Source organism: Nerophis ophidion, linkage group LG17 (assembly GCF_033978795.1).
Source record: "Nerophis ophidion isolate RoL-2023_Sa linkage group LG17, RoL_Noph_v1.0, whole genome shotgun sequence".
Classification (NCBI taxonomy): Eukaryota; Metazoa; Chordata; class Actinopteri; order Syngnathiformes; family Syngnathidae; genus Nerophis; species Nerophis ophidion.
Genome location: NC_084627.1, coordinates 40,229,471 through 40,240,056, shown reverse-complemented (window position 1 = coordinate 40,240,056; position 10,586 = coordinate 40,229,471).

Below are 10,586 nucleotides of genomic sequence, written 5' to 3'. Positions count from 1 at the left end.
GACATGTGAATAATGCTGTATAATAGACTGTATTTATATTATTGACATGTGAATAATGCTGTATAATAGACGGTATTTATATTATTTACATGTGAATGATGCTGTATAATAGACCGTATTTATATTATTTACATGTGAATAATGCTGTATAATATACTGTATTTATAATATTCACATGTAAATAATACCTAAGTGTTTATTGTTAGCGAACTGTGGTGCTGAATTTCCCCCAGGGAGCAATAAAGTACTTTCTATTTTATTCTATTCTAAAAACTACAGGGAAGTATAAATGTCCACATAAGCGGCCATAAGACCCCAATTCAGTAGTGTACACAATTTTGGAAATAAGAGCTAAAAGGTGCTGTTCACGCACATGGCCACTAAGCCTTTAGAGGTGTTAAGGTAGCCCCTCCTTGGATATTTTTTTACACGGGTAAGGGCGCCGTTTATTTCTTGAATATCCGGCTCTTAGCTTTTGTGGACGCCGTCTTTGCTCCACAGTAAGTCTTTGCTGTTGTCCAGCATTCTGTTTTTGTTTGCTTTGTAGCCAGTTCAGTTTTAGTTTCGTTCTGCATAGCCTTCCGTAAGCTTCAATGCCTTTTCTTAGGGGCACTCACCTTTTGTTTACTTTTTATCTAAGCATTAGACACCTTGGGGGAGGGGGCTTCCTCTCCAACGTTTCTCATTGTCATTCCATTGGGTTGAGTTTTTCCTTGCCCTGATGTGAGATGTGAGCCAAGGATGTCGTTGTGGCTTGTGCAGCCCTTTGAGACACTCGTGATTTAGGGCTATATAAGTCAACATTGATTGATTGGTTGATTTTCTTGTCCTCAAGTGACACAGATCGGATTTTTTGGGCTACAACACTGATCTTTTTGCATCGAACGTTGTCTATTTCACACTTAAAATGTGATGGCCATGCTTTTTGGTACACATCTCAGTTTATCTGGCAAGGCTGAAGAGAAAAGTGGACCCTCTATGCTGGATTAATATGAATGTTTATAATTGTGTCCGTGTTTAAGTGGACTCACACAGTTAATTTCCTTCATTTAGACTCTAATGACAAGAATAACAAATGAATTACCGGCCAAGTGGGAGTGTGGAGGCAGATGCCATGGTTACTACATGTGCTCCAACATTCTTCTGAACATCTTCCAGAGTGAAGATCATTTGATTTTTATTTTATTGTGTGTGTGTGTGTGTGTGTGTGTGTGTGTGTGCGTGTGTGTGTGTGTGCGTGTGTGTGTGTGTGTGTGTGTGTGTGTGTGTGTGTGTGTGTGTGTGCGTGCGTGCGTGCGTGCGTGCATGCGTGCGTGCGCATGCAAAAACAAATAGATTAAAAAAACAATTACACAGAAAAAAAATCTTATTTTTCTTAAACTTTTTTCTTATAAAACTTGTATCACAATATTGCCAATTTTTTGTTGTTGTTCTTGTAAAACAGTGACATTTTTTGAGTAAAATTATGACTTTTGTCATAATTTTATCAAGTAAAAATTCAGATTATCATTATTATAATATTGGCAACATTTTTAAGTTTTCTCATAAAAATGTGACTTTTGTCATAATTTTGCCAAGTAAAAATTCTGATTATTATTATAATATTGGAAAATTTGAGTTTTCTCAAAAAAGGTTGACTTTTGTCATAATTTTACCAAGTAAACATTCAGATTATTATTATAATATTGGCAACATTTTTAAGTTTTCTCATAAAATTGTGACTTTTGTCATAATTTTGCCAAGTAAAAATTCAGATTATTATTATAATATTGGAAAATTAAAGTTTTCTCATAAAATTGTGACTTTTGTCATAATTTTGCCAAGTAAACATTCAGATTACTATTATAATATTGGAAAATGTAAGTTTTCTCATAAAATTGTGACTTTCGTCATAATTTTGCCAAGTAAACATTCAGATTATTATTATAATATTGGCAACATTTTTAAGTTTTCTCATAAAATTGTGACTTTTGCCATAATTTTGCCAAGTAAAAATTCAGATTATTATTATAATATTGGATAATTTAAGTTTTCTCATAAAATTGTGACTTTTGTCATAATTTTACCAAGTAAACATTCAGATTATTATTATACTATTGGCAGCATTTTTAAGTTTTCTCATGAAATTGTGACTTTTTCCATAATTTTGCCAAGTAAAAATTCAAAGGTATTATTATAATATTGGAAAATTTAAGTTTTCTCATAAAATTGTGACTTTTGTCATAATTTTGCCAAGTAAACATTCAGATTATTATTATAATATTGGCAGCATTTTTAAGTTTTCCCATAAAATTGTGACTTTTTCCATAATTTTGCCAAGTAAAAATTCAGATTATTATTATAATTGTCACGCCTATGGATCATGTTTTGTTTTGGTCATGTTATGTTTTGTTTTTTGGACACTCACTTCCTGTTTTGCACTTCCTGATTTGTGTTGCTACCATGACAACTCATTAATTTTCACCTGGCCCTCATGTCACGCCCTGGTCCTCAGCCCTCACACCTGTTTGTTAATTTTCATAGCCTTGTATTTAACCCAGAGTTACCAGGTAGTCGGCCTGGCAACTTCCAGCATTACCTTTCAACTCCTTTAATGCCATGCCAAGCATATTCCTCAACTGCTTCATGCCATGCTACGCTGTTTATTATTTCTGTCCATGCCAGGTAAGTTTTTTTGGTTTGTTGTTGATGCCACAGTGCAAGCTTTTTTGTTTCATGTTTATAGTTTGTAGCCTTTGCGCTAGTCATTTGTTTTTTGTAGCCAAGTGTTTGTACCACCATGAGAGTGCCCTTTGTTTGCCTTTTTTTATAGTTGACAAGAGTATTAAATAAAATGTACTCACATTCACGTCTGGCTCGTGCAAATTTCCCTTTGCATCGGAGAAACAATCGATCCCATAGTCCAAGTCATAGTCCAAGCGTGACAATAATATTGGAAAATTTTAAAGTTTTCTCATAAAATTGGGACTTTTGTCATAATTTTGCCAAGTAAAAATTATAAATATAATTCACAAAATTCACAGATTATTGGCTACATTTTTAAGTTTTCTCATACAATTGTGACTTTTGTCGAGTAAAATAATGTCTCACTTCATAAAATTACCTAAAATTTTTTCTTGTGAAATTGAGACTGTTGTTGAGTAAAATTCCAACATATCATGTTCAGTTTTTCTTGTAAACATTTGTACTTGCTTTGAGTAAAAGGACGACTTTTAGTTTTTCTTGTGAAATTGTTACCCTATTCTTGTGAAATTCCAACTCCTTTTTCAAACTTTTATCACAATATCGCCATTTCTTGTTCTTGTTGTTCTTGTAAAACAGTGACATTTTTTAAGTAAAATAATGACTTTAGTCATAATTTTGCCAAGTAAAAATTCAGATTATTATTATAATATTGGAAAAATGTTAAAGTTTTCTCATAAAATTGGGACTTTTGTCATAATTTTGCCAAGTAAAAATTCAGATTATTATTATTATATTAGCTGAGATAGGCACCAGCGACCCCGCGACCCCAAAGGGAATAAGCGGTAGAAAATGGATGGATGGATGGATGGCAAAATTTTAAAGTTTTCTCATAAAATTGTGACTTTTGTCATAATTTTGCCAAGTAAAAATTCAGATTATTATTATTATATTAGCTGAGATAGGCACCAGCGACCCCAAAGGGAATAAGCGGTAGGAAATGGATGGATGGATGGATGGCAAAATTTTAAAGTTTTCTCATAAAATTGTGAATTTTGTTGAGTAAAATTCTGTCTCTTTTCATAAAATTGCCAAAATGTTAAGATTTTCTTGTGAAATTGCGACTAATTGAGTAAACTTCCAAAATATGTTCAGTTTTTACTTGCTTTGAGTAAAAGGACGACTTTTAGTTTTTCTTGTGAAATTTTTATCCTGTTCTTGTAAAATTCCAACTCCTTTTTCACAACAAGCTTTTTTATATTTGCATAGTATGTATATATTATTAATGTTGTAAATACAAATATTTGTATATCTAGAAAGGGTGGTCCTAAAGAGGTAGGCCTTTTTTGGAGGTCTCGATAAGGTAAGAACTACAAGAGTGTGTGTGTGTGTGTGTGTGTGTGTGTGTGTGTGTGTGTGTGTGTGTGTGTGTGTGTGTGTGTGTGTGTGTGTGTGTGTGTGTGTGTGTGTGTGCACGCATGCAAAAACAAATAAAGATTAAAAAACAATTACACAGAAAACAAAATCCTATTTTCTTAAACTTTTTTCTTGTAAAACCTTTATCACAATATTGCCATTTTTTTTTGTTGTTCATTGAAAATTCTTTAAAGTTTTCTCATAAAAATGTGACTTTTGTCATAATTTCGCCAAGTAAAAATTCAGATTATTATTATAATCTTGGAAAATTAAAGTTTTCTCAGAAAATTGTGACTTTTGTCATAATTTTGCCAAGTAAAAATTCAGATTATTATTATAATATTGGCAACATTTTTAAGTTTTCTCATAAAATTGTGACTTTTGTCGAGTAAAATTATGTCTCCTTTCATAAAATTGCCAAAATGTTAAGATTTTCTTGTGAAATTGCGACTGTTATTGAGTAAAATTCCAACATATCATGTTCAGTTTTTCTTTTAAACATTTTTACTTGCTTTGGGTAAAAGGATGACTTTTAGTTTTTTTGGTGAAATTGTTACCCTATTCCTGTGAAATTCCAACTCCTTTTTCACAACAAGCTTTTTTATATTTGCATAGTATGCATATATTATTAATGTAAATACAAATCTTTATATATCTAGAAAAGGTGGTCCTAAAGAGGCCTTTTTCGGAGGTCTCGATAAGGTAAGAACTACAAGAGTGTGTGTGTGTGTGTGTGTGTGTGTGTGTGTGTGTGTGTGTGTGTGTGTGTGTGTGTGTGTGTGTGTGTGTGTGTGTGTGCGTGCGTGCGCAAAAACAAATAAAGGTTAAAAAACAATTACACAGAAAAAATTTTTATTTTTCTTAAACTTTTTTCTTGTAAAACTTTTATCACAATATTGCCAATTTTTACTGTTGTTGTTCTTGTAAAACAGTGACATTTTTTGAGTAAAATCATGATTTATGTCATAATTTTGCCAAGAAAAAATTCAGATTATTATTATAATATTGGAAAAAATGTTACGTTTTCTCCTAAAATTGTGACTTTTGTCATAATTTTGCCAAGTAAAAATTCAGATTATTATTATTATATTATCTGAGATAGGCACCAGCGACCCCGCGACCCCAAAGGGAATAAGCGGTAGAAAATGGATGGATGGATGGATGGCAACATTTTAAAGTTTTCTCATAAAATTGTGACTTTTGTCATAATTTTGCCAAGTAAAAATTCAGATTATTATTATTATATTAGCTGAGATAGGCACCAGCGACCCCGCGACCCCAAAGGGAATAAGCGGTAGAAAATGAATGGATGGATGGATGGCCAAATTTTTAAGTTTTCTCATAAAATTGTGAATTTTGTTGAGTAAAATTATGTCTCTTTTCATAAAATTGCCAAAATGTTAAGATTTTCTTGTGAAATTGTGACTAATTGAGTAAACTTCCAACATATCATGATCAGTTTTTCTTGTAAACATTTTTACTTGCTTGTGAAATTGTTATCCTGTTCTTGTAAAATTCCAACTCCTTTTTCACAACAAGCTTTTTTATATTTGCATAGTAAGTATATATTATTAATGTTTGTATTAATATATTAATACAAATATTTGTATATCTAGAAAGGGTGGTCCTAAAGAGGCCTTTTTCGGAGGTCTCGATAAGGTAAGAACTACAAGAATGTGTGTGTGTGTGTGTGTGTGTGTGTGTGTGTGTGTGGGTGGGTGGGTGTGGGTGTGTGTGTGTAGAACAAACCTCATTTACCATTGACTAATGAAGATCGAAGAAGCCGCAGTCAATGTTTGAGCATATCTTCTCATCTTGCTGGAGTCATCAGTGAGACATCGCGAGCATCATGTTGGCTTTTCACGCTCGGCGCCTGTTGAAAGGTGCGGCCCCCAGTGTGACCTTGTGGTCCTAAAGATTGATGAGGCGGAGGACGAGGTGATGACGGAGGATGTGGAGGAGTCATTTGAGTGTCTTGTCAAACCGTCTGCTGTACAAACTGTGCCTGTCGACTCCATAATTGAAAATAATTACCCCAAATGAACCGGAATTGGTTTTGTGCGCTTCGTTGGCACACCATGTAATAACACAGGATCAAATTATCCATACATCCATCCATCTTCTTCTGCTTATCCGAGATCAGCAGGCTAAGCTGGGAAGCCCAGACTTCCCTCTCCCCAGCCATTTCATTCAGCTCTTCCCGGGGGATCCTGAAGCGTTCCCAGTCTTCCCAACGTCTCCTGGGTCTTCCTCGTGCCCTCCTACCGGTCGGACGTGGCATCCTGAACAGATGCCCGAACCACCTCATCTGACTCTTTTCGATGTGGAAGAGCAGCGGCATTCGTTTGAACTCCTCCCGGATACCTTCCAGACCTTCTCACCCTATCTCTAAGGGAGAGACCCACCACCCGGCAGAGGAAACTCATTTTAACCCAAAGCTCATGACCATAGGTGAGGATGGGAACGTAGTTCGAACGGTAAATTGAGAGCGTCGCCTTCCGGCTCAGCTCCTTCTTCACCACAACGGATCGATACAACGTCCGCCAGTCAACCTCACGATCCAATCTTCCCTCATTCGTGAACAAGACTCCGAAGTACTTGAACTCCTCCACTTGGGGCAAAATCTCCTCCCCAACCCGGAAATGGCACTCCACCCTTTTCCGGGCGAGAACTATGGACTCGGACTTGGAGGTGTTGATTCTCATCCCAGTCGCTTCACACTCGGCTGCGAACCGATTCAGTGAGAGCTGAAGATCTTGGCCAGATGAAGCCATCAGGACCACATCATCTGCAAAAAGCAGAGACCTAATCCTGCAGCCACCAAACCAGATCCCCTCAACGCTGTGACTGCGCCTCGGTCCAATAAAGTTATGAACAGAATCAGTGACAAAGGGCAGATCAAACCAAACTTTAAATATAGTTTGTGGTTCTAAGCACTTTATTGGTTTAATTAACCATGAAGACACGATTTGTCTTTTAAATCTGACAGCATTGCTTTGCAGCTCTCATTTAGAACATCTCAGGGCGTTCAATCGTTCACAACTGGACTGCTTGGTTTGTCTTGGAAGACGTTTCGCCGCTCATCCGGGTAGGCTTCATCAGTTTGTGCCGTGAGAATGAGATATTTTTTAAGTGTTCTTATGGCAACATTATAGTATGGGGACCATATTCACCATTAATTAGTTGCTTATTAAGATGCAAATTAGAAACATTTTGGCTCTTAATTAATCCTTAATAAGTACTTATTAAAGGGGAACATTATCACCAGACCTATGTAAGCGTCAATATATACCAGGGGTCGGGAACCTTTTTGGCTGAGAGAGCCAAGAAGCCAAATATTTTAAAATGTATTTCCCTAAGAGCCATATAATGTTTGTTTTAACACTGAACACAACTAAACGCGTACATTTTTAAGTAAGACCAACATTTCCAGACTATAATAGGTCTCTTATTCTTTGTAATAACATTGTTATTCTGAAGCTAACTGTGGAGCGGGCGTGGCCTGCGAGCCTGCAGCAAAGCGGGATGTTGCCAGGACCGGCCTCGAAATCAGCGACAGGTGCGTAGACGGCCCACCTGGGCCTTTTTATCTAATCACCTGTCGCTCTGTTATAAGCAGCAGCCAGGAGGAGAGACAGGGTTGGGGCTGGAGCCAGAGCGTGAGTGAGGACGAAAGAGAAAAAGACAATTGCTGGAAAGCAACTGAGAGACTAATTGAAAAAAAAAAAACAATATTTTACCCTAAAAAAGGCTCTCATGTCGGTGCTTGGTGGTCTGAAGAACCCCCAGAAGGGCAAGGCAACACTAACCAATAATAAATTAATTAATTCTTACCATTAACGCAACTTCTTGAACATAAAAATGCATGAGAATGTTTTATATTTTGAATGTTATTTTTAACACTGTGATTACAAGTGGAATTATTCATTACTTATCATGTCAAGCAATGTCAGCTCAGATTTATCTGAGAGCCAGATGCAGTCATCAAAAGAGCCACATCTGGCTCCCGAGCCATTGGTTCCCTACCCCTGATATATACCTTGATGTTGCAGAAAAAAGACCATATATTTTTTTAACCGATTTCCGAACTATAAATGGGTGAATTTTGGCGAAATGAACTCCTTTTTGTTCAGCTCTCTTGAAGCGATGACGTCAGTACGTGACGTTGCCTAGGTAAGAAAGCCGCCATTTTCATTTTCTCAAACACAATACAAACACCGGGTCTCAGCTATGTTAGTTTCCGTTTTTTCAACTATTTTTTGGAACCTTGGAGACATCATGTCTCGTCAGTGTGTTGTCGGAGGGTGTAACAACACTAACAGGGAGGGGATTCAAGTTGCACCACTGGCCCGAAGATGCGAAAGTGGCAAGAAATCTGCCGCCAGACCCCGTCAAATGTGCCAGAGTGTCTCCACATTTTACCGGCGATGACAGACATGGCACAGAGATGTATGGATAACCTGCAGATGCATTTGCAACGATGAAGTCAACGAAATCACAAAGGTGAGTTTTGTTGATGTTGTTGACTTATGTGCTAATCAGACATATTTGGTCGCGGCGTGACTGCCAGCTAATCGATGCTAACATGCTATTTAGGCTATAGCTGTACAGTATGTACATTTGAAACTATATTACGTTTCCTTCCACCCACATTTAATGCGAAAAAAAACACTTACCAATCGATGGATTTAAGTTGCTCCAGTGTCACAAGATGCGAAAGTCCTGATCGTTTGGTCCACACATTTTACCGGCGATGCTATGACAGACATGGCACAGAGATGTATGGATAACCTGCAGATGCATTTGCAACGATGATGTCAACGAAATCACAAAGGTGAGTTTTGTTGATGTTGATGACTTATGTGCTAATCAGACATATTTGGTCGCGGTGTGACTGCCAGCTAATCGATGCTAACATGCTATTTAGGCTATAGCTGTAAAGTGTGTACATTTGAAACTATATTACGTTTCCTTTAATGCGAAAAAAAACACTTACCAATCGACGGATTTAAGCTGCTCCAGTGTCACAAGATGCGAAAGTCCTGATCGTTTGGTCCACACATTTTACCGGCGATGCTAACGCAGCTATTCGGCCATGCTATGGCTATGAATATCGTCAATAGCTATTCGCTCAATAGCTTCAGTTTCTTCTTCAATACTTTCATACTCCAACCATCCGTTTCAGTACATGCGTAATCTGTTGAATCGCGTAAACCGCTGAAATCCGAGTCTGAATCAGAGCTAATGTCGCTATATCTTGCTGTGCTATTCGCCATTGTTTGTTTACATTGGCAGCATTGTATGACGTCACAGGAAAATGAACAGTGGCTTCGAGAGAGCGGAAATAAGGCACTTTAAAGCTTTTTTTAGGGATATTCCGGGACCGGTAAAATTTTGAAAAAAACTTCAAAAAATAAAACAAGCCACTGGGAACTGATTTTTATTGTTTTTAACCCTTTTGAAATTGTGATAATGTTCCCCTTTAATGTCTTATCCTGCATGGCCTTATTGTTCAACCAGTAAGCCATTAACTAAGATTGTTCCCTGAATAACCTCAGAATTATAGCTTATTAGTACTAAGTAAGGAAGTTGTTAAATGATTTTCCATTTAATACCACTTAATGAATACGGTCTGTTCTTACATAACAAAACACAAAACTACCATAACCCTAACCCTAGCCCTAACCCTTCAATCAATCAATCAATCAATAAATAAATGTTTCTTTTTATAGCAATTAATCCCAAATGTCTCAAAGGGCTGCACAAGTCACAACGACATCCCACATCAGGGCAAGGAAAAAGTCAACCATATCGGACAACGAAAAACCTTGGAGGGGACCGCAAATGTGGGAACCGGGTGACCGGTGCAATGGATGTCGAGTGGATCTAGCATAATATTGTGAGAGTCCAGTCCACAATGGATCCAACATAATAGTGAGAGGCCAGTCCATAGTGGGGCCAGCAGGAGACCATCCCGAGTGGAGACAGGTCAGCAGCGCAGAGATGTTTGTTTTCATGATTTATTCCTCAAAAATCAAACACGTACCAAACACGGCGGAAGCTAAGGCGAGACTTAGCGCAGGACTGGAGCCCGCAGTGCCTCAGACTGGAAGTCTCTCCAGACACTGGTGAGGACGGCGGAAAAGATTATCATCACTCCTCTTCCTCCTATACAGGAGATCGCAAAAAGCCGCTGCCTGACCAGTGTTTAGAAAATCTGAAAAGACTCCTCCCAACCCCACCAAGGACTGTTTTCACTGCTGGACTCTAGGAAGAGGTTCCGAAGCAGAACCTCCAGGTTCTGTAACAGCTTCTTCCCTCAGGCCGTCAGACTCTTGAATGCATCATAAATATCCCCTCAATTCCCCCCAAAATGGATTAACTCGCTGGAATAAAAAAAATATATAACATACATCCATAAACCTGGATGCATATGCAAAAGTGTAGTATATTTATCTGTATAGTAACCTATTTATTTATATCTGCAC